Source organism: Crotalus tigris, unplaced genomic scaffold (genome assembly GCF_016545835.1).
Source record: "Crotalus tigris isolate CLP2741 ecotype Arizona unplaced genomic scaffold, ASM1654583v1 scf7180000018806.1695572, whole genome shotgun sequence".
NCBI lineage: Eukaryota > Metazoa > Chordata > Lepidosauria > Squamata > Viperidae > Crotalus > Crotalus tigris.
The window spans coordinates 657,616-684,385 of record NW_024097205.1 but is presented as its reverse complement, the minus strand read 5'-3'; the positions used below and the strand labels follow the sequence as shown (position 1 = coordinate 684,385).

General features: G+C 38.4%; 1 long non-coding RNA gene across 2 annotated transcripts in view; it reads right to left on the bottom strand.

Annotated features, from left to right (window-relative positions):
- LOC120313851 overlaps positions 1-26,145 on the bottom strand; it is a 48,729-nt gene extending 22,584 nt beyond the window's left edge. Inside the window, exons 1-2 of one of the 2 annotated variants that reach the window (XR_005558267.1) lie at positions 25,693-26,145; positions 14,162-14,421 (exon numbers count right to left, since the gene is read on the bottom strand). This is a non-coding gene — a long non-coding RNA (uncharacterized LOC120313851). The remainder of the gene's footprint in view (positions 1-14,161; positions 14,422-25,692) is intronic. The other variant, XR_005558266.1, reaches the window with a different exon arrangement.
- Between the last annotated feature and the right edge of the window lie 625 nt (positions 26,146-26,770).

The following is a 26,770-nucleotide window of genomic DNA, read 5'->3' as shown; positions in this document are numbered from 1 at the left end:
AGATGTATGAATTATTAACATTTATACAATTTATTAAGATTGACACACATTTATTTGCATATGCCATTGATCCTGTGATAACAGCAAGCTCTTCAGTATAAAAAATGACTACTGCTAAAAATGCTTTTTACAGAGGCTTAAAAATACTGAGATATCCAATATTGACCTAGTTTGCTTATTGTAATCATATAGTAAATAAGATTTATATGAGCAAAAATAATGTTATTAAAGTGAACTACTTTGGAAGAGAGGAACCAGAATTATGCCCCAAGCTTTAATGACTCTGCTGCCATGACAATCAAAGAGCTTGATTTGACAAAACTTTTATCCACAAGAGTTGTTTTTATTCACTTCTTAGCTTCTCATCTGTTTTAAATAGGTGCATAAGTCACTATGCCTCAGTGTTAAGGTCAGTCAACAAGAATTGCATTAAAAAAAAAGGTGGAAGGAAGAATATGTATGTTGTATATGACTAAAATGTTATGAGATCACATCTCCTACAGTGGTGCTTAAAAGTTTGTGAACCTTTTTTTTTACTTTTCAATATTTCTGCATAAAAATGACCCAAAATGTAGTCTGTTCTGTGCACAAGTCATAAGTAAAGATAAAGGCATAGATAAAGAGAACCTGGTTAAATAAATTAATTAAAACATACTTGTTTGTTGATTTATTGGGGAAAATTATTGAAAGCTACATATTTGTACATGGCAGAACTGTTGTGGCCCTTTGGGCAGCAATAACTACAGCTACACATTTCTGTTAACTGTTTGGCAGTCATGCACATCAGCTTAAAGGAATTTTAGCAGATTCCTCCTTATAGAACAGCTTCAGCTGAGGAATGTTGGTGGGATTCCTCACATGAACTATCCTTCTACAACATTTCTATAGAATTCCAAAACATCAACTTTTTTTTGGCTGCTTTTTTGCATTATCTTACCTCTTGACTTACTTTCTCTTGTGTTTTAGTTCACAGACAGATATCCCAACTTCTTTTTGTAGAATTTGCTGGTACAATTTGGAATTCATAGTTCCATCAGTGATGGCAAAATCTGAGTGAGGCATAGTGAGCTAAGATGTCTCTGGAGAAGTGAAGATCACAGTGCAGCTAAGACTGAAGTAAATGAGGGGTCCTTGGTGCTCTTTGAACTTGGTTGTTTTTCTTCATACATTTCATTACCCAAACTAGGTAACATGATCATGATGTTGATGATGATGTTACCTAGTTGGGCAATGAAATATCTTCAAGAAAACAACCAACCTTTGAAAGCACCAAGAACCCCTCATTTCAGGCTTGAGCTACAAATATTATCCTCTGTCACTGAGCTAAGTGTCCAAGAGAATATCTCTATGTAAGGAGAGAATAAGAGATTGTCCACTTGTGCTTCAGAGATCGCAGGACATTGGTTGGCTAGTGGGAGACAAGGGAAGCCGCTAAACTCTCAACGATGTCAAAGCCTTTAAGGACTCTCGGTTCATCCAACATCACTTTCTAAACACTTTTGGATTTATAATTAAAATAATTATACATTGAAAAACTTCTTCCAAGAACAAACTCTGAAAATTACTTGGTGAAAAAAAGTCATCCCATACAGAATAAAACTTAATAGCTTAAAGAATTTAAGAATATACTAAATGGCCAAAAGCTAAATATGAATTTAATTCAAAAAAAGTTTTAAACAAATTAAGTGAGCTGAAGAATTTGGAATATTAGGGATTTTGCTAAGATTTTTGAATTAAATAATTAAATATATTTGTGGGACCATAAATTATTCAATCTATTAGGAAAGAGATGATTGGTTGACATGAAGTCAGGAAAGCAAAGGCTCAGAATGAACAAAGACTTGCAACAAAAGTCAAAGATAATAAAAGTTTCTTTCAACATATAAGTAACAAGAAAAAAAGCCAAGGAAACAGTTGGTCCACTAAAGAGAGAAGATGGCAAGGAAGTAACAGGCAGCAGAGAGAAAGCAGAGCTGTTTAATTCATTCTTTGCACCAGTCTCCACACAAAAAGAAACTACAGCCCAATCTACCAAAAATATCTGTAAAAGACAGACTAGAAATAAAAATTAAAATGAGCAAGAAAATGATAAGAGAACATTTGTCTGATCTTGATCAATATAAATCACCAGGATCTGATGGATTACATCCTAGAGTCCTGAAGGAGCTGGCAGATGTTATTTTTAAAAGATATGGTACAATGTTATACCATTGTACCATATCTTTAAAAAATCCTGAAGCAGTAGGGAACTGCAGAGGATTGGAAAAGAGCTGATGTGGTTCCTATCTTCAAAAAAGGAAAACAGACTCAGGAAATTACAGACCAATCAGTTTAACATCAATACCTAGGAAGATACTGGAAAAAATAATCAAAAAACAGATCTGTGAACATCTAGAACAGCGGTTCTCAACCTATGGGTCGCGACCCCATTTGGGGTCGATCGACCATTTTTCGGGGGTCGCCAAAGAAGGCGATCCGCCATTTTCTCCCCTCAGGGGGCGGCGCCGCGCATGCACGCCGTGCATGGGGTGGCACATGGGGGGGCCGCCCCAATGTGTGCCGCGCCGCGCATGTGCAGAACATTTGTGTGACGGGGGTCGCCGTCACACAAACGTTGAGAACCGCCGATCTAGAAACAAATAAAGTTATAAGTAATAGCCAGCATGGGTTTATTAAAAACAGATCATGCCAAACCAATCTTATTTCATTGGTGCTATTTGAAATTGTTCTGCCGGCAGCAAGATCTGACTGCTGGGCCAGCAACGGATTCTATTGCAAATAAGGGCTGTTTCCAAAGGAGGCAGAGGAGGAGAGGTCCCGGGGCTTATGGAGCGAAGGAACTGGATGAGGCTGTTGGCAGGCCCAGAGGATGGGAGAGAGGTTTTTGGAGGAGTTGGTGGCAGCGGCAGTGTTCTCCAGGGGCAAAAAGGAGTGAGGCTTCTTTAAGGAAAAGGTGGAAGAGACAAGATCAGAAAAAGGAAAGGAGGCGAGGTTGTCGTGCAGGAATACAAGCTAATTTGAGGGCTAATCCATGTGGAGCTCCATTTTCATCTGTCCTGTTTGCCATCGTTCACTCCCTAGAGACTAAAATGGAAGATCTGTAACTTGAGCTGGCCACAACCAAGGAGTGTATATCGGAGGTGATGACCCTTTGAGAACTGTATGCAACGAAATTTCATTTTGATGTATGTCGATTGGTGTACTTTCAAAGTGACAATAAAGTTGTTGTTGTTGTTGTTGTTGTTGTTATGGATCATCGCACAGTCAGTCAGATGTTCAGACTGGATTTGGCATTTTGTCTACCTATCGAGTCCTTACCCAGGACCTGGGATAGGCAGATGTGGATGTTTGATGGTATTACAGGTATCGTCGCAGGATGGAAGCAGTTCCTAATAAGGCTGCCTTTTGCAACTGACTAATAGCGAATTTGTCAATGCCAATGGTATTCAAGTGGTGCTCCAGTTGTTTTGGGATTGCACCCAAGGAGCCTATGACTATTGGTACTACCCTTGCTTGCTTTTGCCACAGTCTTTCTATTTCTATTTGTAGGTCTTTGTATTTTGTTATCTTCTCCAGTTCTTTCTCTTCTATTCTGCTATCTCCAGGCACTGCCACGTCCACTATCCAGACTTTTTTGTCTTTCTTATCGACAATTGTTAAGTCTGGGGTGTTATGTTGCAGGTGCTTGTCTGTTTGAATTCTGAAGTCCCAGAGCAGTTTAATTTTATCATTTTCTATGACTTTCTCTATTTTATGATCCCACCAGTTTTTGCTTACAGGCAAATGATATTTTTTGCAGATCTTCCAATGCACCATTGTTGCTACTTTGTCATGCCGCTGCTTGTAATCAGTCTGTGCAATCTTCTTGCAACAGCTTACCAAGTGGTCCACTGTTTCTTCAGCTTCTTTGCATAGGCGGCACTTACTGTCTGTTGCTGTCTTCTCAATTTTGACTTTGTATGCATTTGTCCTTAAGGCTTGGTCTTGTGCAGCCAGAATTAGTCCCTCGGTCTCTTTCTTCAATTTTCCTGCTCTTAGCCATTGCCAGGTCTTGTTATTATCTGCTTTCCCAGCTATTTTTTTCATGTATTGGCCATGTAGTGCTTTGTTTCCCATGCCTCTATTCTGTTCTTCATTTGGTCTTTCTTGTAGGCCAGTTTGGTCTCTCCAGTAGTCAGTAAGCCTTCCTGATATACTAATTTCAGTGCATCTTCATCATTGTTCTTCAGATATTCTTCCAAAGCCATTTTTTCTTCTTCAACCATCTGATGTACTTGTAGCATTCCACGCCCACCTATTTGCCTTGGTAGATAAAGTCTATCAATGTCACTGCGTGGATGAAGGGCATGATTCATTGTCATTATTTTTCTGGTCTGCCTATCCATTGCTTTTAGTTCTGCTTGAGTCCAGTCCACTATTCCAGCTGTGTACCTAATGACTGGGATTGCCCAGGTGTTGATTGCCTTTATGGTATTTCCTCCATTGAGTTTGGACTTTAAGATCTTCTTCACTCTCTTGATGTATTCACCTCTAATCTTTTTCTTGACTTCAGTGTGCTTGATGTTGTCAGCTTGAAGGATACCCAAGTATTTGTAGTACTCTTCCTCATCCAGACTCTTAATGTTATTTTCGTGGGGCATCTTGATTCCTTCAGTTTTCACTATTTTTCCTTGTTTGATAGCAAGTGTGGCACATTTGTCCAAGCCAAACTCCATTACAATATCTTGGCTATATATACGGACAGTGTTGAGCAGCGATTCTATTTCAGATGATGTTTTTCCATACAGTTTCAGATCATCCATGTAAAGGAGATGGGATAGTCTGGCAGATGTTTTTGATGTTTGATAGCCATGTCCTGAGTTATTCAGTATTGTTGACAGAGGAAACAGTGCAATAACAAATAGTAATGGTGATAATGAATCTCCTTGAAATATTCCTCTCTTGATATTAACCTCTCCCAGCTTCTCACCATTGATCTGCAACTGTGTCTTCCATTGTGCCATCGATCTTTGCACAAATTTTCTGATGTTTCTACTGACTCCTGTTATTTCTAGGCACTTTATTATCCAATCATGTGGCAGAGAGTCAAATGCCTTTTTGTAGTCAATCCATGCCACATTCAGGTTGGTCTTCCTTCTCTTGCAGTTTTCCAAGATCATTTTGTCTATTAGGAGTTGATCTTTTGTTCCTCTGCTATTGGGGCGGTTTCCTTTCTGCTCAGGTGGAAAGAGATTGTTTTCAACTAGATGCTGTTGTACTGCATCAGCTACCACACCAGTTAGTAATTTGAAAGTTGTTGGTAAGCAGGTAATTGGCCTGTAGTTACCTGGTGTTGCCCCTTTTGCTGGATTTTTCATTATTAGGTAGGTTTTCCCAGTTGTTAGCCACTTTTCAATTTCTCCTCCTTGTAGTATATTGTTGAACTGCTTGGCAATGAGTGGGTGTATAACAGTTAGATGTTTCAACCAAAACCCATGCAGTTCATCTTCACCTGGTGCTGACCAATTTTTGATTTTCTTTGCTCTTTTTTCTACCATTTTTGTTGTTATTACTAGTTCTTTCATTTCAACTTCTGTTTTATTTGCATCCACCTCTTTTAACCAAGCCGCATCCTTGTTGTATTTCTTTGGGTTATCCCATATCTGCTTCCAGAACTGCACTGTTTCTTCCTTGTCAGGTACTGACTGATTCCTTGTAGTTTCTCCATTGATGGATTGGTAGAAACATTTCTGATTGGATTGAAATTGGAGTTTCTGCCTATAGTTTGCAATTCGAGCTTCATATCTACTGATTTTCCTGGCTATAGCTGTTACTATTATTATTATTATTATTATTATTATTATTATTATTATTATTATTATTATTTCATTCTCTGACAAAAATGACTAAATTAGTCGCTGTGGACATAATATACTTAGACTTCAGCAAGGCATTCGACAAAGTAGACCACAACTTACTTCTTGGTAAACTAGAAAAATCACCAGATAGATTTATAACTGGCTGTACTCAATGAGTACCTTAATGATACTACATCTATACGGAGGGAAGTAAGCAGTGGGTACCACAAGGTTCCATCTTAGGCCCAGTATTCTTCAATATCTTCATAAATGATTTAGATGAGGGAATAGAAGGGGAACTCATCAAATTTGCTGATGACACTAAGCTGCCAGGAATAGCCAACACTCCAGAAGACAAGCTCAGGATCCAAAAAGAACTTGACAGACTTGAACACTAGGCCCTATCCAACAGCATGAAATTTAATTTGGAGAAAAGTGAAACCTGCCTCAAAAACAGTAACTGTGAGAGGGACCTTGGAGTCCCAGTGGACAATCACTTAAACATGAGCCAGCAGTGTGCAACAGCAGCCAAAAAAGGTAGTACAATCTTTGATTGTATAAACAGAGGCACAGAATCAAAATCATATGAAGTATTAGTACCGCTTTATAAATCCTCAGTAAGACCACACCTGGAATACTGCATCCAGTTTTGGTCACCATATTACAAAAAAGATTTTGAGACTTTGGAAAAGTGCAAAGAAAAACAGCTATAATGATTAAGGGCCCTGAGACAAAAACATATGAAGAACAGTTGCAGGAATTGGGTAAGGCCAATCTAGAGAAAAGGACTGGGGTGACATGGTAGCAGTATTCCAGTATTTGAGGGGCTGCCACAAACCTATTTTCCAAAGCACCAGAAGACAAGACAATGGCTGGAAACTACTCAAGGAAAGAAGCAATCATAGTTATGTTTCTGTGTGACCTAAATATACAATATTATTTACTGTTGGAGGAGAAGGATCTCTTTTGTGAAGCAGTCAACCTGCTGTACTAAACCTTCTTACATCATTGACTAGAGCTGTACAAAGCGCAAGCATGTTCTTGATTTCGTCCCCACTAGACTCCACAGAGGCTGAAAAGAAGAGAGCCATTTCATTTGGGTAGGGTGTGAGGGATAGAATATTACACATCTGAATGTTTGCATGTGGTCCCAAAATACACTCCTCTGTTCCACAGAGCACTATCTTCTCATTTGACATGGCTCAAAACTTCGTCTATATGCTACCAAAACTATGATTGTTATGATCTTTAAGTGGGTTAAAAACAATGCATCACAGGGCAACAAATTTTGAGCCAAAATACCTCAAATAGGCTAACTTACAAAATGTGTTCCAAATCCAGGACCCTTGACTTCTAAGGGGATGAAATTTGGGATGTTGTGGCTATTTTAGTGCTAATCGCTCTGCCACACTTGGCTTGCTGTTGCTCTGCTGCCACATGATGCTCATTTCAAATATTGCATTTCCTAGCCACTCTCACAATCTCTTGCTTTCTCCCCCATCCAGCAATAACAATTTACCTGCCTGCTGGGAAGGGAAAGGAAGAGAAGGGGGAAAAAAGCAATAGAGAAGGAGGAAGGAATTTGAAGGGTGGAAAACAGGGAGGGAGGCAGCCCCACATATCTTTCTCAGCCAATGCTGCCCCCTGTGTGCTCCCCTGACCTGCACATACACCTGCATCTCCCCTTACCCATGCAGCATGCCATGTGCACTCCCACACACTCTCCACCACCCACCCCTTCCTTTGTGTGTTCCATGACCCGTGTGTCTTCCCTTAGGCACTCCCATACACCTTTCTCAGTTTATGCTGTCATTCCCCCCCCCCACACACACTGCGCTGTCCCTGACCTGCACGGCATCTCTTGTGCAATCCCAAGCACTCCCAGGTATTTTCCCCAACCTATGCTTGCCTGAAAGCCCTCCTTGACCTGTTCAATGTTTCTTAGGAATATCTACACTTCCTTCCCAACCCTTATGCCACCTATCACACAGCTCCACATACTCTTTCGTAATCTATACCCCCCCCCCCAAAAAAACATCCTTTCTCATTTCCCCACCCAGCAGCAGATACTTACCAGCCTTCTGGACTTGAACCTGATGCTTTTTTGCTGACTTTCCCACTGATTTTCTCCCAACAATCTTCCCACAATTAAAATAAATGGGGAAGCTGGCAGGAATTTTAGGGTGGGAGAGGGAGGAAGGAAGAAAAAGAACAATAGGGAGAGAGGGAGAAAGGAAAGAATGAATGAATGTGGAGGGAGAGACAGTGTGAAGGACTGAAGGAGGCAGGGAAGGAAGGAAGGAGGAGTGAGGGAGGAAAGAAAAGGAAGAAGGTGGGAAGGGAAGAGGGATAAATCAGGGATGGACAGAAAGAGACGGGAAAAGAAAGGAAGAGGGACGACCAGTGAGGAAGAAATGAAGGGAAGAATGAAAAAGGAAGGGTGGGAGGGAGGGAGGGAAGGGAAGAAGGAAGGAAGATTGCTGATGCTTCTTGCCAGCTTCCCACAAGGAAGCCCAATGGAGAACCTGGCAGGAAGATAGAAGTTGTTCCCGTTCTCACTGCTTTTTTTGCCCACAAGTGGTGCCTCTATTTAAGTAAGGAAATATCTCTGTAATAATGACTCAGTGGGACATGGGTTGTCTAGTCAACCTTATGGAGCTTTGATTTCAAAGAACGTTGCCCTGAATGACATCAAAGGGGGGTACTTTTCAAGAGCTCCTTAGGGAGGCCTTAGTTCTTAAAGCATTCTTTGTATTCTATTTCTGCATATTCTGACATATGTATATCCAGGGCCTTTTTTTGTCCTAGAATGCATGGAACGGCGTTCCGGCACCTTTTTTCAATGGAATTTCCAATTTCTTGCGAAAAAAAAAAAAATCTCACAAGGATTGGAAGATCTGACTGAACTTTTTTTAGTCCCACAAACTCCATTTCCCTGCAGCAGAAGAGAAACATGCCAGAGCTGTAAAGCAGATTAGCAAAGAAATGCTTTCGAGAAGAGGGAGGAGCTGCGGCAGGAGGAGAAGTACCAGGAAACAGGGCTGTCATTTCCAGAAGGGAGAAGGGAGATGTGGGGCAATGCAGGGCAGCAAGCAAGTGCTATTCTCTGCTCTGCATCTCTGCACAGAGCTGCCGTGTTTTCTGTGAGACAGGTGACAAAGGACTGGCGGAGGGAGGCAGTGGGGGAGGCTTGTGCCGCTCAGTCACAGCACAAGCCATGGGAGAGTTGGCAGAGGACAAGGAGGAGGCGGCTGTGCCCGGGCAGTTGATCTGTGGGGTGAAGCTTAAAGAAAGCCCCTCCAGTGGCAGACAGTGGCAGTGGAGGTGTTCAACATCACTCCCCCCTGGCTCCAAAATGGCGGAGGAGGACCGGGTCTACCTCGCCCATCCCATTGACCTTAGCATGGCAGTCCAGCTCAGGAGGGGAGTGAAAGGTTGCTGATCAAGGAAAGGCCTGGTGACAGGGGGGGGCGCTGTGTTCTGGCACCTTTTTTCTTACAAAAAAAGCACTGTGTATATCACAATAGGTACAGTTTTTGATGGAGGAAATTGGACTGCTGCTTTTATTGTAACCTGCTATTAAGAGAAATGTCAGAAATTAAGGGACAGCAAGGAATGGAAAAATGACTGGGAAAGAGTGTTGAACTTCCTGGATAGGGGGAGATACAATAGGAGGCTGCAACCAGTCATTGCAGAGAAAGCAGGACAGAAAGCTGTCTGGTCTTACTTCCTTTCTAACCGAGGGAGTTAAGATGACAACCAAAATGGCTTTTCCAACCTATTCAATGCCAGATCAACTGCCGATAAAACATAAACCATTAACTGAGCTGTGGTGACACAGTGGTTAGAATACAGTATTGCAGGTTAATTCTGCCAGCTGCTAGCAGTTCGATTCTGATTGGCTCAAGGTTGACTCAGCCTTCTATCCTTCCAAGGTCAGTAAAATGAGGATTCAGATTGTTGGGGGTGTGTGTGGATATGCTGACTCTGTAAACTGTTTAGAGAGGGCTGTAAAGCACTGTGTAGTGATAAATAATTCTAATTGTTATTACTATTGCTATCTTTTATTTCAGACTTCATCCTGGATGAGAATTCTATCCTGGTGTGTATCAGAGATATCTGACTAGGGGAAGAGGAGGTGACAGAGTTTATTTCTCCCAACTGTCTTTGCTGGGCTACTTTGAGGTGCAGAATCTTAGAACTGGAAGGCAAGGAGGGATGCGAGTCCTGGCACATAGAAATTCCACTAACTAGATGCTCTAATCCAGGGGTTCTCAACCTTGGCAAGCTTTGCTGGCTGAGGAATTCTGGGAGTTGAAGTCCACAAGTCTTAAAGTTGCCAAGGTTGAGAACCCCTGCGTCTAATTAATAGATCCCAAAATTTTGAGTGCATGCTATTGTCCAGGAAGTTCCTAGGATAGAGAAGGTATATAGTCATCCCCATTGTCCACTCTGCTGTCTAGCTGTCTCCTGAGCTAGTTAGATTAATCTCAGGCATGGTATAAATTACCCATCTTCGCCTGGGGGATTTCAATGTTCACACACCGAGGTTGCCTTGTCAGAGCTGGCAAAGAATTTCCTGCCTACAGTAATTAATTATAGATCTACCCCAGCTGGTTCCTGGCATCAGCATGTAATGGAACACACACTGAGCTTAGTATTTTAACCAGATGGAGTTGGTGATCAGAAGACTGTGGAGCTGAATGAGACATTATTGAAATAGACTGCATACTTGATATTATCAGCCTTAAGTGCCCCTTTCTTTCTTGTAGAGCCAGATCATCACTTTGGTTTACTAGGGAGCTGAGAGTGATATCCTTATGAGTTCTGTTGTGGACTGGAACTTTGCGCTCTCTTCCCTAGTTGTTCTGCTCCTTGCTGATTATGCCAGAAGATTTTTCTGGAGGACATTTAGTGCATTGACCTACTTGATATGTTCATATGGAACATGTGAATTGGTAAGATTATTTCAGACATATGTCTAAACCATTTGGCTTTGAAATTAGGGAGGGAAAGATTTAACTTTAAATGCCTACAAATTTATATTGGGCTAACCCTTCAGCAGATCAGCCATGTTGCATAAATACCATATGATAACCCTGTGCAAATAACACATTTGCCTTACACCACCTGCTCTGCCTGCCTACCCAGAAACGAATTAGAGAAACAGCAATAGGAAAAGCCAGGCTCTCAGTTATAGAGCTCATTGCCACAGTCCTGGTAGACACTGAACGCGGCTCCCTTCTAACCCTGATTGGCTGCAGGGGCAATTAAATCATACCAGGCTTGAAGTCAGTCCTCCTGCAAGTGCTTATAACCAAAAATGACTGTAAAGGAGAAAAAAAAAACAAAAACCTCTTGGCAGAACTTCTTGCATCTGAGCTCTGAATATATTGACAGACACTACAACAAACATCGTTGTTCCTACTTGAGAGCACTGTTTGCATCCCTGGTGTCAGCTGTCTTGTTTTCCAGTCCTTGCCAGCTCTCTCAATGTGCAAGGAAAATGCTCGTACATGTGTTCCTTTTTTCTCCCTTCTTGGCACCTTTTGAAGGGTTTATTATGGAAAGGGATGTCTGTCTATTTTTCTCCTTCATTAAAAGGCTTGCTTTTCCTACAAGGAACTTGGGTGCAATTTTCTTCTGGGGAGCAAGTTTGTGAAGACTGACCAAGTGGTAGGAGTCTGGAGGCAGTCTTCTCCCTTCTGTCAAGTGATGCTGGGAAGATAATGTATGGTGGAAACTGGGGGAGAAGGGGCATTGCTGGAAGGAAGGCAGCCGGAATGTGTGTATGTAGGAATATGTAGAAGATTTTTTTTTTTTACTTTTTGACTTCCTTTTGAAGTCCTGAGCATGGACTCAGTGCTGCTTTTCTAGAACAAAAATATTTTACAGTTCTGTTATGAAATCTGGTACAAGGACTGTCTTTCCTGGAAAAAATATAAGTTGGGTGAGCTTGTGGTTGTATGTGTTGTGGGAAATCCAGCCATTGTCTTAGTATGCTATGCACACCAGGCTGCCATGTAGCATTTTTAAAGACTATTTTGCAAAAGTACAACCACTGTGATGTGGTAACCCAGACTCTACTTGCTGACCGAAGTTTTATATCTTTCCAATTTGTCTCTTATATAAATCTATAATGTTCACATCTCTCATTCAATGTCATCTGTTCAGTTTTTTTTTCCATCCTTTGAACAATCCAGAATTTAATTTTGCCAAATTAAATAAGGTCTTTTCTGACCTTATTCTCATGCTTTTCAAGGTTTCAACTTAGAGTAAAACTCAGGGTTTTCAAAGGGTTTCAACTTACCAAAAGAAGAACTGAGCCTTTGGGGCCTTTTGGTGCTCTCTGGGCTTGCTTGTTGTCTTGCAGATGTTTCATTACCCAGTTGGATAACATCTGTGCTAGTTTGGTAATGAAATGTCTGTGAGAAAACAACCAAACTTAGAGAGCATCGAGGACTGTGGTTTTAATTTAGTGCCTTTCTCTCTTGTGCCTACATTGTAGTTCCTCATTAATAGTAAATAATACAGAACAGAATAATGGAGTTGTAAGGGATCTTGGAGGTGTTCAACCCTCTGCTCAGGCAGGAAATTCAATACCATTTTAGGCAAATGACCAGGATTAATTTATCCTACATTATCTGAAGGCAAAGTCTCTTGAAAAGGCTCTAACACTGGGAAAAGTAGAAAGAAACAGAGGAAGAAGGCCCTCAACAACAAGGTGGATGGACTCTGTTACAGTGATGATGAATGCACTTCTGAAAGACCAGAATAGAAAAGAAAATCTATCTGTGTGGTTGGTCAGAGTTGATGGTGCATAATCAATCAATCAATCAATCAATCAATTATATTGACTAACATGGATCCTCTCAATTAAGCTTAGGATGGAATTTGAAATTCCTTTAAAAAGTGGCAGAAATGAAATGCCTCTCAACATCTGTCCTTTAGTGTTATCAGGGAAATATGTTTACAAATATGAAATCTTAGGACTTTTTAATTAAAGAATGATTCACACTTAACACATTTCTTATATAAAGTTATATTCTGGCCATCTTTTTATCTGACTAATCTAGTCACCAATGTTTGCTAATTCAAAAATATACAAAGACCCAAAGTCATCTGCCCCAGCATAAGATATATTTCTTTATCAAAAGGAAACCTTTAGTTTGACTCCAAACAAATTTATTTAACTTCAGTGGGATTCAGCCTCTCTGCAGATTTGCTTAACATTCTAGTACAAGATAAGCAAAATCTTATACTTTTCTCAGCTGTGAGAAAAAAGTGTAACATTCATATTTTACCTACAGAACAGGCCACAGTTACTTTTGCTTCATTGTGACTTTTTTTTAATATGCACCATACTAAACAGAGGAACATGTGGTGAAAATACGGCTTTTCCAGAAACTTTTGAAGATGTTATGTGGTGATTTCTGTTATAAGAAACTACAGCTGCAATTGTGGAAATTGCTGGAAAACAGCATCTGTGTGATTCCTTCATTGTCTATGGAGCTTCTCAGTCATCCTGGTCATAGTTATCCCAAAGATGCTTTTTTTCATGAGGCAAGTAAACTTTCTTGTTTTTCTTTGAAGATGTTTCACTTCTCATCCAAGAGCTGAAGAAGCTTCTTGGATGAGAAGCAAAAAGTTTTCAAAGAAAAACAAGGAAGTCCAGTTGCCTCACGAAAAAGGATCTTTGGGATTCTTTTGTTGTGTAATCATTGGTATGCATGACATCACATACAGAAAATGAGAGGTGATGGTGGTTAATCAATCTTGAATTAAAAAATCCAATCAACTTATCCTTCTCCACACCTACGGAGTCAAACATTTCTTTATATCATGCTTTCTAAATAGTAATTAACTTTATTATAGTTTTAGACCAGTTTTTATCTTTTTATCTATATTTTTCTATTCACATGGCATTTTGTGGTCATATCATTTATTTTATGCAGGAGAGTGAGACTGCAGAAGACTATTTGGAAAGTACCAAGCTAGACTCACAGGAGAATTAAAAAAATGTGGTCCATTTTTTCATTTAAAGACGTAATTGAAATCAATGAACAACTCATAAATATATGCACAGTAGGGTCACTAACTCATCACCTGAAATCTCAAACTACTACAATACACCACACTGGTACTACTTAAAAATCAGTGTAATAAACATTTGATTGATAATGCTAAGCGCTGATACCCATCAGAAGAATAATAGAAGGAAGAGTATTTTTACACATGTTTTAGAATTAAAATGGAAACAACAACCACAACAACAATTGGTGCACCACAAATAGCGTTCTGTGTGAGGAAAGAACCGGCCTTACCATGCAGTGCATCAGGAGGAGAAAATCTGCCAGCATGCCACAGCAATTAAACTCAGCATAGAATCTAAATTCCCTTTGGAAGGTGTGAAGATTATCCAGCTCATCTTTTTGTGCCAAGTGGACAGGTTTTCTCTAGGCTTCAATCTTTCACCAGTAGTCAAAGCCTTAGCGTGCATCCTACTTCAGTCAGTGAGAGGAATATTTCCTCCAGCTTTGCAATGCCATTTCTCATCAGCCCGGAGAAGTTCTTCATTCCTCTGCTGACATCAGAGACTCCAAGAGAAACAGATAAAGATGGGGAGAGGGGGACAAAAGGTAAGAGAGAGAGAAAAAAAGATCATAATAATGTATATTGAGGCAGGTCTCTGAAAAGGAATGAGGCATTCTATTTTCATACTCCGAGCAATCCACTTTTATCCATTTTACCTGCAGAGAGGCAATTATTTTGTAATGAACAAACGTTCACGATTCCCAGTCGGCACACATTCTGCAAATACAATTCAGTTTTGTATCATTAATGAATATTCTCCCAGCCATCAACAAGGAAAAGGAAAGATACCTTTACACTTGCCCTTATTCTCCTTTCATAACTCATGTTAGCTAAGGCAGCCAAAACAGGCATAATGTTCAGTAAAATATTCCTATCAAGAGAAAAAAAGCCACAATTATGTGTCTCAACTGCCCTGGATAAGGTTCTAATTCTGATTTCCAAAAGGGTTAGGTGTCAAAAATAGGAGTAGGGGAAGGACATCTGGAAATGGGTCGCTTCTTTGAGCTGCTCTCTTTCCATTACTAATAACTTCGACTTTCCCAGATCTTTCTGCAGAATTTGTTAGCTGATTGTGGTTGCTAAGCAGTTAATTCCAACAAAGCCAGAATATCACTAAGAAGAGGAAGATGCCAAGTGTATATGAGAGGTTTCTTTCTCTATCTCCAACTGTAAAGATGTATTAATGTTAATCCTTTTTCTGCCTGGTACTGTATATATCTGTGCTTGTCTTAAGAATGAAAGAATGTTGCAATTCACATGATTTAATATATACTCACCCAATCCCTTGCATCTAATTATTCCTGCAGTAGGCACAGCTAAGAAGCCCTTGTGAGGTTAGGTAAATAGTAAGGCTGCTGCCATTCAGCTAAAGTTCTTCAGTATTCATCAGTTTCCATAAGGTTGATTCTAATTTCACAGTTAGAACCTCATCCTTATAAGAGACGTAGGTGTGGTATCTTGTGATTAACCTGCATTTTGAGGCTGCTTAGAAAAGCTAGTTCTTCCTATTTATTCTCTCAAGTTGTGAAATAACATTTTTTTTTTGTTCCAGTCCCAATTAGATCCTGTAACCAGTTCCCTCTTTTATTCTACCAAGTGCCCAATATCAACTAGACACTTAATCTTCATTAATATATAACCTTCTCTTGCTGATGTCTAAATCAGTGGTCCCCAACCTTTAGGGTACCAGGGACCAGGTATGTGATTTTTCTGCGGTTTAGCATGCTGCCTGCATCCCATGGATGGGGCTTCACTTGTTTGCACAGCCCTGTTATTGGAATGCCGCAGACTGGTGCCAGTCCAAGGGCTGGGAGCGATCTAAACTAAGCAACTAAGGGGGAGGGGGAGAAAGAGGTTGCAGGATTATAAAACTTGCCCAGTGAAATCAACCCTTTTATCAGTCAAATTCTGAGGCCCACCACTTGCGCTCATTGTGGGAGATTGGGAAAGATCCCCTAGTGCAGTGGTTCTCAACCTTTTTAATGCCGCGACCCCCAACCGGTCATAAGTCGAGGACTACTCAACTGGTCGTAAGTTGAGGACTACTCAACTGGTGCAGCACCATTTGCAGAATGGGACTTTTGGCTGGCTCAGCAGGGCACAGACAGCCTGGACAATTCCTATTGGGTTTTGAAAGCCAATAGAATTAGACTTTATTCAAGAGAATCTATTCTATTGGCTTTCAAAAGCCAATAGAATAAAAGGGAGTAGCACAGCTAAGGAAAAGGGGAAAAAATGGCGGACTGCATTGTTTGGCGACCCCCGTGAAATGCTCGTTTGACTCCAAATGGGGTCCCGACCCATTGCCCTAGTGCTGTAAGCAGGTGGGGACAATTTAAATAAACATGAAGCTGTTTGTTGCAATCCTGGTACTCCCTTTAACGTTTTCCTGCCTTAGTATCCATCCTGCAAGTCCTAAATTAGCCAGCAGCACAAGAATTTCAGAAAACATGGCAAAAGGATAGGTGAGAGAAGGGAAACACAATATAATATTTGCACGGGCAAAGACATAGTGTGCATTTTAGGCATAGAAATGTGCACTCCCCTCTGTAACTCACTACAGCATTTGTCAATAGTGACCCATTATTTAAATGTTAAAGTGAGTATGGATTACAATTACAGAGGGAAATTCTCAACCTCTAATAATTAAATTGTTCCTGTCATTAAAAATGGAGCCTGCTGTTCTCTAAAAAATGGATCATTTAAAATGCTGAGAAATGTCCTTCTCTTAAAAAAGTAAAGAAAAACTACTAATATTAGTATTAGGTTGGATATACTTCATCTGAAACTTTTTATTTGAGGCTCATATTCCATTATGTAGCCACTTCCTTGATAAAAGCAATAGAAAAACTTACTTTTAGATATAACAGGACCCATGCTTTATCTCAATGAGTACTGCCTAACTTTACTGTGGTTCTCTAGAATCTCTGGTATAAAGTCTTTAGTTGGGGGTGTATAGGACTTTGTCCTCATTTTCTTGTCCCTTCCTCATTGCCTGTATAATTCACTGACACCTGACCTTTAGATTGCTTTCTGCCTGCAATTGCCCTTTTTTCTGTTCAACCATACCTTCATCTGGTGTATTTGGACTCTTGTGCTGCTCTGTATATCAGAATAAGCTGAAAAGCTCAATAATTAGCATTTGTTACATATCTCCCTCAATTACATATACGTTTAGAATGTTCTGTGCCTTGCTATGAACTTAAAATAACTACTCTCTGGGATTTATGGAAACTGAATTGTATAATCTAGGGCAGGGCTCTTCAACCTTTTCACCCATTGTACCACTTTTAGGATATGGCAACATCCGAGTACCACCAGTCGCCTAGCAAGGTGTCAAAAACTTGATGACCCCCCCCCCAAAAAGGAAGAAAGTGATAAAGTACAGGTAGTCCTTGACTTACAACAGTTCCCTTAGTGACTGTTCGAAGTTACAATGGCACTGAAAAAACCACCCCCCAAACCACAGCCGAGCAAGACATCTGCCTGCCCACCCGGCGGCGCTCTTCCTTCTGTCCAAGGTTTTGATTGTTGTGAGCATTTCTGTTGGGGATTGGCAGCGGGGGTGGAGGGTGTTTGGTTTTTATTTCCCTCGTCAGCTGGGTGGTTGCAACAGGTTTTGGTCACTTCACATGACCCTGGGACACTGTGACCATCATAAATATGAATCAGTTGACAAACATCTGAATGTAAATCACAAAACCCTGGAGATGCTGCAACATTCCAGCTGATTGGTGCTTCTTCAGGGCTCAGCAGAAGCACCAAGATCAGTGCTGAGTCCAACTGGAGCTTGGTGCTGATCCTGGCGCTTCCACTAAGCCCTGACAGCCCTGAAGAAGCACCGATCAGCTGGAATGCGGCACTGATCCTGGCGCTTCCGCTGAGCCCTGACAGCCCTGCAGCTCCAGCCGTCTCTCGCTCAGGCTTGTGCAGTGCTGCCATCGGTTCAGCTCATTCCCCTCCCCTGCTATCACTTTCTAGGATGGTCGTGTACCACCTGCCAGGTGCCAATGTATCACAGGTGGTACCTGTACCACTGGTTGAAAAGCCCTGATCTAGGGAAACCTTGGATATGATGGAGGCGTATCCTTCTAAATACAAAAGGGCAGTAGCAAAAACATGTTCCTTTTATCGCTGTCTGTTCTTTGTCTAGCAGATTACTAATCCATAGTTACTTCTTTTTACTTTACTTCCTAAGCAAATGGAATATACGGTCTTGGATTTTCCTGCTGATAGGATATAGTTACCTAGGCTCTAGACTTTGCCTATACTATAATGTGTTCCCTCAAATAAATAACTTCTTGTACTCATAAATCCTGCCTCACTAATTATTGATGAGATCATTATTCCCATACTTTCAGGAACATTCTAATGTTGCAGAACACTTCAAACCCCAACAGTGTAAAGGTAACAATTCCTAGAACCCTGAAAAATAGTTTTATTTATTTATAATAATAAATCAGCTAGCGCTTCCTTTGCCCCAAATAACTTTAAGTCACCACTTTAATTACTCTCCCTCGATGAATCTTTGGGGGAGGACTGTTTAGTTTCCCACAGTGCTTTGAAGCATTGCCATAGCCTGCCATTTTGGAAGGTAATTAAAATGGCACCTGCAGGCTTCCCAGGACAGGCTGCAGTGCTACTTCATGATAGTTTTCTTTTTTTTAGTACTCTGGCTGGTAGGCAAGCCAACAGGCCTCACAATTTTAGGAACCAATTAAAGAAGGCATTTTGTCCAGGGCCCTCACTGATAAACTGGAGTCAGCTCTATTGGGAAACACTGACACCAAGCATCCTCTAGCCTTCCTCTTAGAACTGATGTTTCAGCAAAATGCTTTCTGCATTTTCTACATTTCTGCTGTTCTATTTTAGCAGGAATCTTATATATGGTATGGGGGGGGGAGGGAGAGACTGGGGAGGAATCCAGTTTTGTTTTCATCCACATATTGCAGTCTTAATTTCAATTCAAGATGTTTCTTTTTTCCTAGATTGAATTTGACTGCCTACTTTGCAATTTTTACAAAAATAACTTCTCAGCTTACCCCTACACAGTATCCCTGACTCAGAATCTGTGTTTGTAAAAATATCACACTCTCCAATATATAAAAGAGTATCTAAATGCCTTCTCACAAATGTGTCCATTTTTTAAATTCAAAAATAAAGCTACAATCTGTCTCTAATAAATCAAAGCATTTCTTGGGGTTGAAACAGTGGAGATAAAATGAAGGGAAAGCCTCTTCAGGAAATATTGGGTTCTTATAGAAAAGGACAGGATATAAATGAAAACAATCAATGGAATTTTTAAGGTGCTATGGATTCATGCCCCCCAAATGGTGCTTTGAAGCACAGAAGGTACAAATGTAGCCCTTTTGCAATCTTTTGATACAAGAGCATCATTTTTCAGAATCACATAAAACATCTTGGAAGACATTGCTGTATTTTAACATAGCCTTCAAAAATAAACCCATATACAGTGTATAGGAATTATCTAATATTGCACAAAGAATTGAATTATCATCACTGTGCAGAATAAATGTCCCCAGGCTATCTGTTTGGAGTGTGGTTATAACCACAGAGCCAGTCTCAAAAAATGGAAGTGGTTTTATACCTTGGCATCTCTTAGACTTTTAAAATCGGATCAGTCTTTATCTTCAGATTGTGAATCAGATATTTCAGGAGAAAACAGAGATTCATTCAGAACCAAGCACATATCAAAAATCATCTTCTAAATTTTCCTTTTAAGCAACTATTCAGCCAGCCTTTAATTCTAATCAGTTCAATTTTTCCACCCTCTAGATTGTGTTGTTTAGATCTTAGCCTTGCAATCATATTTCAACCAAAATGTCTGATGCCTTCTTTTAAAAAATTCTTTTGTGCAGTTAAATCATTTCTGATTTTTATAAATGCCTTACTGAATGGGGAGAAATTCATGTTAAATTGACACTAAACTAAGGAGATTGTCAAACATCTTAAAGAATGAAAGCATAATTCAAAATGACCTTGACAGACAGTTCAAATACAACAGGATGATGTTTAACTATAACAGATATAAAGAGCTATATCAAAGTTGGGAAAATCAAACACACAGGTTCATGTTTAGAAGAATATAGACGTCCCAATAGACCATTAGCAGGATATGAGCAAGAATTTGGATTACTGTTAGGATAATCAGAGGAGAAGTCCTATGAAGAATCATCAATAGAATTGTGCATATTTGGCAAAAAAAGGAGACTATAGAGGGAGATGTCTTCAGTTTATCTACCTAAATGATTGTTCTGGAAAAGGGGAAAACTGTTTTTCTAGGGGAAAGAATCAATAAATTAAAATTAAAAGAGAGGTTGGATATTAAAAAGAATTTTATGTGATGGATATCCTATTTAGAGGTTTTCAAATGGGGCCTGGGGATGATTTAATAGATTGTTTTATTGAATAAAGATTGGATTTGGCAACCTATAGGATTATATGATTATTTCCCATTATAAGATTCTTCATTATGTTCATGCCTCCTAGAAATGATAACAGCAAACCATCAAAATATAGGCCAATTTTTCAAAATATTAAAGACCTTTTGGCTTAACTAAGATTCACTCTTAACTGATCTTTATAGAACAAGCACAAACATTTTTCCAGATATGAAATGATGACTGATATTATTGTAACTAAGAATTGCTCTCAAGTAATACTTAAAAAAAAAGTTAAGAAAATCAGCTAGATGAATCAAGGAAGAAAAATATAGAGAAATATTGCATTTAATGAGAAAAAAATAACCCACAATGATAAATTTGAGGACTTGGAAATAATATATATTTAAAATTAAAATGAGATGAGAGAATCATACTTGTTCTTCATTGATGATATATCAATGAAACCAGATTGCCACCATGTATATATTCAGCTGAAGTCTGCATTGAAACCTCTTCTCTGATGAGCATTCTTGCATATTTTCAAAAAAGTATTTGTCACAGAATACTTCACATTAATAAGTATATATGAACATACAAAGTGGGTGCTACTTCAGTAGAACGGATTTATGAGAAGAAAATCAAATGCGAGTCTGAAGAGGAAAAAGCTGAGAAAGGATTTCAGAAAAAGGAGAGAAAGCAAAGAAATTTACAGATGATTAAGCCATAAAGTAGTACTAGTACTAGGCAGAATTGCATTTTCCCCTATCAGATCTCACTTAGTCTGATTAAAAGGTCTTTGCTCTTCAAATTTTCTTTGTGAAATTTTCACAGTGGAGTGTGATCTTGGACTTACTTCAATGCTTGGTGACTCATGGGTGTGTCTGAATGGTGTGTTGTTCATTATATAATAATCTCTCCAGCAATGTGCATCCTCTCTGCCTTCTCCCAATTCAATGAAATCTTAAATAAATATTTCCTAAAGGAATTCCTCCTGGAATTGTTTTTCAGACTGAGTATTGAGGACAGCCAGAGAAACTATACAGTAGCAGAAAAATGTGGAACAGCAATAGCATGGTAAAATAAACTAAAAATACTGGTAAAAGAAAAAGAATTTCTCAGGAGCTTTGAAAATATGGTTAAAAAACACACACCCAAAAGGAGTTTTTCAAAGAAAAAGAAAACTTCTGAGAAATGGCAAAACTGAGTTTGGACCCTCATTAGCTTTAATTGCCTGAAAGAAAACTCTAATTAAAAATGTCACTGTATCCATTATACTTTATTTCTGAATGAAATACAGTGTGAATAAATGATTAAAATATTCAACTTTAAATTTAAACTAGACTATAGTACAAGAACATTTTAACTCTCCTATAATTTTCTAATTAAAATCAAACCAACTAAAAACTCTGGACAGCATAACTTTCCAAGAAGCTAGAAAATTACCCCATAGTTTAAAAATAACTGTCTGTAAGAAATGTATTTATGTATTTCTCAGCAAGTTAATGTTACAATGTCTTGTACGGTTCAATGGCTGCTTTATTGAAAAAAAAGTTTAGCCCAGTCTCCCAAAACTATAGGAAAAAGAAGGAGATTGGCTCTAGAGACAACTTGGATACACCAGCAGTTTTTGAGGAAAGTTACTAATATATAGTATCATTTGTGAAATTCCACTCTCAAGCCATCTGTTATACTGTTATATAAACTATGAAATATAATGTAATGTAAACTATGAAAAAAGCAAATAATTATATATGTTTTACTGCAATTGACAGATGAGTAGATTAAACTGACAAAGATGAATGAAATCAAATCCTGAAATACTTGCAAGATGGTTCGGACCTATTTTTTTTTTTACCATCTAAATCAATTGTGCTTTAATAACATTTATTGAACCACCAAATTTAAAATTGTTTCAGGATGCTGCAGATGAAGACTTGTAAAAGACCCTGAAATTTTGAGAATTTTCTCTGCACATCTCCTTCAGCTTACCAACCAATCCAGGTTCTGCTGATTTGTATTTCATTCTATTTCTGCAGGGTTTCAGCACATTGTCTGTACTACTTATGACTAAACCTGTTTCTGACCTGGAACGCACTCCCTCAGGGGTGATCTGGGGTGTTAAATTGCCATTAAAATGACATCTGGATATGTGGTTGGAACTGGGTTTGAACACTATTCTACTGCTTTGTGAGTCAGTGTGAGTAAAAGTAGTAGTAATGGTAAGGACAATTTTTTTAAATCAGGTGGTTTGTTTTATTTCTGTTTTTTAAAATTAAAATAACTAGCAAAAACAATGACCTTTGCCAACATAGTTAATGTTGTATGAATTCATGGCTAATGTAAGACATGCTTCCAATGTGGTAGCAAAATGGAGCTATCTCTTCCATTCTGTGTACAAAACTGACTTGACTGACAGTTGAATTTTGGTTCAACATCCCAGATATCTTCACTATCCTAATAAGGCAACGTTCTTTTATCTATCTAGGGGACACAAGGAAAGCTGAATGGCATCCTTTTTTTATACACACAAGCTGATTGTCTCTGCTTGTTTATTGGTAAAACTAGTCTTCCATAGCCAGATCTAATTCATTCTTACAAAACAGTTTCTATTTACCTAAAATGGGAAAAGTCATTAAAAAATTAACATGATGCCTCTAGTTTCCTTTCAAGCAATAAATATCAATTTTTAGTGTCACAATAGTGTAATATATTAGAACTGATACATGGGGAAATAGATTAATCCCATTTATCTGGCATCACACACAATCAACTTCAGGCCTTATATACATATAGCTGTATTTAAGTTTTACTGGATAGCTGTTCTTTCTATGATGGACTATTCTATAACAGTCAAGAGAAGCAGATAACTTCTGCTATCAGATCTCCTACAACATCACCAGGAAGCGGGATTCCCCAGATTTGCAGATGAGGTTTCAGAGTGGAGGGATTTATCCTAAACTAACGATGTTCTTAATCTGCCTAGCTAAAAGCTATAGCACATTTGCAATCAGTTACCTAAAGCAGCACTCAAAAGAAAAAGGTGCCCAAAAATCCCTTGCAGAAGTGATGGGTGTCTCTTTTTAGATTTTAAATAGCAGCCTCTCAGAGGCAAAACAAAACAAAAGTAATATTTTCATCAGTTTGGTTTTAAAATGTCCATTTCCTTGAATGCCATTAGAGGTGTCCAGGTCTTCTGCTATATCCCCTCTTTCCTGCCACATGCACAGAATGTTCAGCCAAATGGTATCATCATCATCTTCATCATCATCATCATCATCATCATCATCACCACCATCCATTTATTTATATCAAAAAAGACATGTAAAACTGCAGAAATAATCTAATTAAATTTGCAGGATTACCATATAAAAACATCCAAAGTGGATCAAATTATCTCTAAACTTGACAATTGTATTTTTTCTTGGTTTCTGAAGCTCGTGACAAAAACAATAATCCCCAATAAAGAATTGGGCCATTTTTTTCTGCATTGAATCACTCCAAGAAAATAAAAGAAAACTATGCTTCAAATTGAGAAATCAGTCTGTATAGTGCCCTCTCCCCCATCCAAAATCAGAATTTATTGTAAAAACTGAGATTGTGAGATAAATATTTTGGATCCCTCTTTGTAATACTAAATAGTCTTACTTAGACTTTCAATGCTCGAAATGCAGATAATGTCAATATTTGAAATTATTTGACTGAACATTCGGAGTAGGAATGGAAAACTGAATTTTAAAGATTACTTTTAAAGAAACCACTCTCATTAATAATATTAAATGATTTGTCTTTTCTATGGAACTCTTTTCACTTTCAATTAAATTTTCAACCCTATTTTTAATAAATACACATGTATGAATTCACTTAATAATGTTTGCAGAAAGGATGCTGAAGTTGTAAGCCAAAGCACACTGAGTATGCCAAAGTAAACATGCTCAGATCTGTGAAGCAAGGACCATCTCTTGAAAACAAATAAGTATGTTCCACTGGTTGTCTCTGGATTTGCGGTTAGAGTTAAACATGCATTAGAAAATTGAGAGGACTAAACAAATTTCATATTCAGATTTTTTTTACTTAATTAGTTATGCTATTAGTTTTGCTCATAGTCCAACAGAATCTATTAGGAAAAAGAACTAATATCAAATAAATTCCTGCAGAATTCTCATATTGTAGGGTTTTTTTTACTGATAAAGAGCAGTATTATAGATTTCTTGTTTATTTGCTCTTTACAAAAACACACACTTTTTCACTTCAAGATTCTTATTTCTCTCTATCATTCTAAGTTCTTTTAAATCTTTATGTGTTAATAGCTCACCTCTTTTCTTTGACTGCTCATGAGTTAGTTTTGAATTGTAAACATGCATGAGCAAAGGTGCTAAAATATCATCCAATGGAGAAAATGTAGTAATGTCTGCTGTTAATTAAGCATACAGCTAATCATATATTTCAGTTATAATTTTCCTCTGTTGGTAGGCTGGTGTTCAGATTTCATAAGATTTTCATAACTAAAATACAAGCTAATTTTAAAAATACTGCTTTTTATAAGCAGATATACTTTCTGCTGTTTTATAAAGATACAATTAATATTTATCTTCAATATAGCCTCTTATAGCCATTCCTCTGAAGTCAGTTTTAAAATGGTATCTTAAGTCTATTGTAACTTTGTTTTATAATAAGTTTATGACAAAAGGTACTGAATGAAAATTGAATTAAAATACAAATATTCTTTTTTATATTGAAAATAACTCTTATAATCAAAACTACAGTGATATACAACCTACCTTTAAAAAAGCAATATGTGTTGTTTTTTGCAAATACAATATTTCTTCATTAACAAAAAAAATCTAATGATCTTTTTGTTTAAAAGTATGGACTCTCAGTCTTTCAGTAGTTTCAATTAGCACAGATTAAAATATAAACCCCATTCACAAACTTCATTTTAATCTAGGGCTTCTATTCCCTTTGACAACGTTCAAAATAATGGAATGTTAAAAGGAATGGAATTCTGGTTTGTGTGAAAAACCTTGTGACGTCAAAGCTTTGGTATAGCAAAGGGTTGAGAAAGAAAATGAAAATATGCATTTTGGAATCATGCAGACCAACCCCGTGTATCTTTACCTAAAAACAGGTACAACATCAGTTAAGATTTATTTCAGAAGAGAAGAGTCTAATATCCTAGCATCCAAACTTATCCAGCTTAATAATACCTTTGCTTGCATAGATGATTTTAAACATGGCTAAAATGTAACAGCAAAAAAAGTGTCACTCTGACAATTGCCAGAATGTTATAATAGTGGATTGTTAAGAATTAGTATCATACCATTTTCCTCTTGCAGATTAAAAGAAGCCTTAAGACTCACCTGTTCCACTAACAAAACGTTTTAAAAGTTTAATCCATCAGCGTTTTCAGGTCTTATCTTTTCCAGGATATCAGCTCTTCAAATTAATCTGATGTGGAAAGAATAACATTCTCTCCAGCTCTTATCCCGCTTGGTTAGTGACAGCTCTTTATGGATATCAGCAGCCTTGCTGAAGTATTATTGTAATCCATCCAAGCTTCCTAAGATTGCTCAAGAGATTAAGTCTGAAATATACATCATCTTTCATTTTGGAAGCTGCTCGACGCTCTCCCTGCTGTATGTCTTGCTTCTGAGATGCTTGGATTATCTCAAACTGGAGGTAGCACAGACTTGGCTATTTATACAGCTTCTGCCTTGGCTGCCTGGAAAGAGAAGGAAAGGAGCAAATGAATCTGAACTCTTTAGAGATGCAAAATGCTCTCACAGGCGTGGGCATTTCCCAAATCAAATAGTTTGTATTCATCAAACTGGAAGGCAGCCCCTGGATTCGAATAACTAAAGAAAGCAGGCAAAGATACACATGGCTGTTTGGAGATTCAATTCAGAATAACAAGAAAAAGGAACAAGTAGCAGCAGAAGAAACAGCAGGAGAGGTTGAGCATCTTGTGATTGCCTTGAATTACACTCTTTGGGGAGGGGGGATTTTTAAAAAAAACAAAACTGTTCAAATACAGCAAAACTGTCTTCTGGGGGAAAATCCATTAAAAGAGCTAAATTGTTCTACCACATTTATACAACATATGTTTTTATTTTGCTGATGTTTAAGCCTCACAGTTGTAGTGAAAAAGAACTAGATTCATCTCTGAGTTACACACACACACACACACACACACACACACACACACACACATTAAATCATTAAAATAATTAGACTATTAAACATCAAAGTTCAAATTCATGAGAAGACCTTTTGAAATATCAAAAGATAATTAACATTCTATGATTTCTGATAAAATGATATGGTTCATTCTCTCTCTCTTTTTTTATAGAGATTGTTTGCACTACTACCTTCTAATTGGTAGAGGTAACATCCTTTCTGGCCACAGGGCTGACCTGGAAGGGGTACTGCAATCAAACT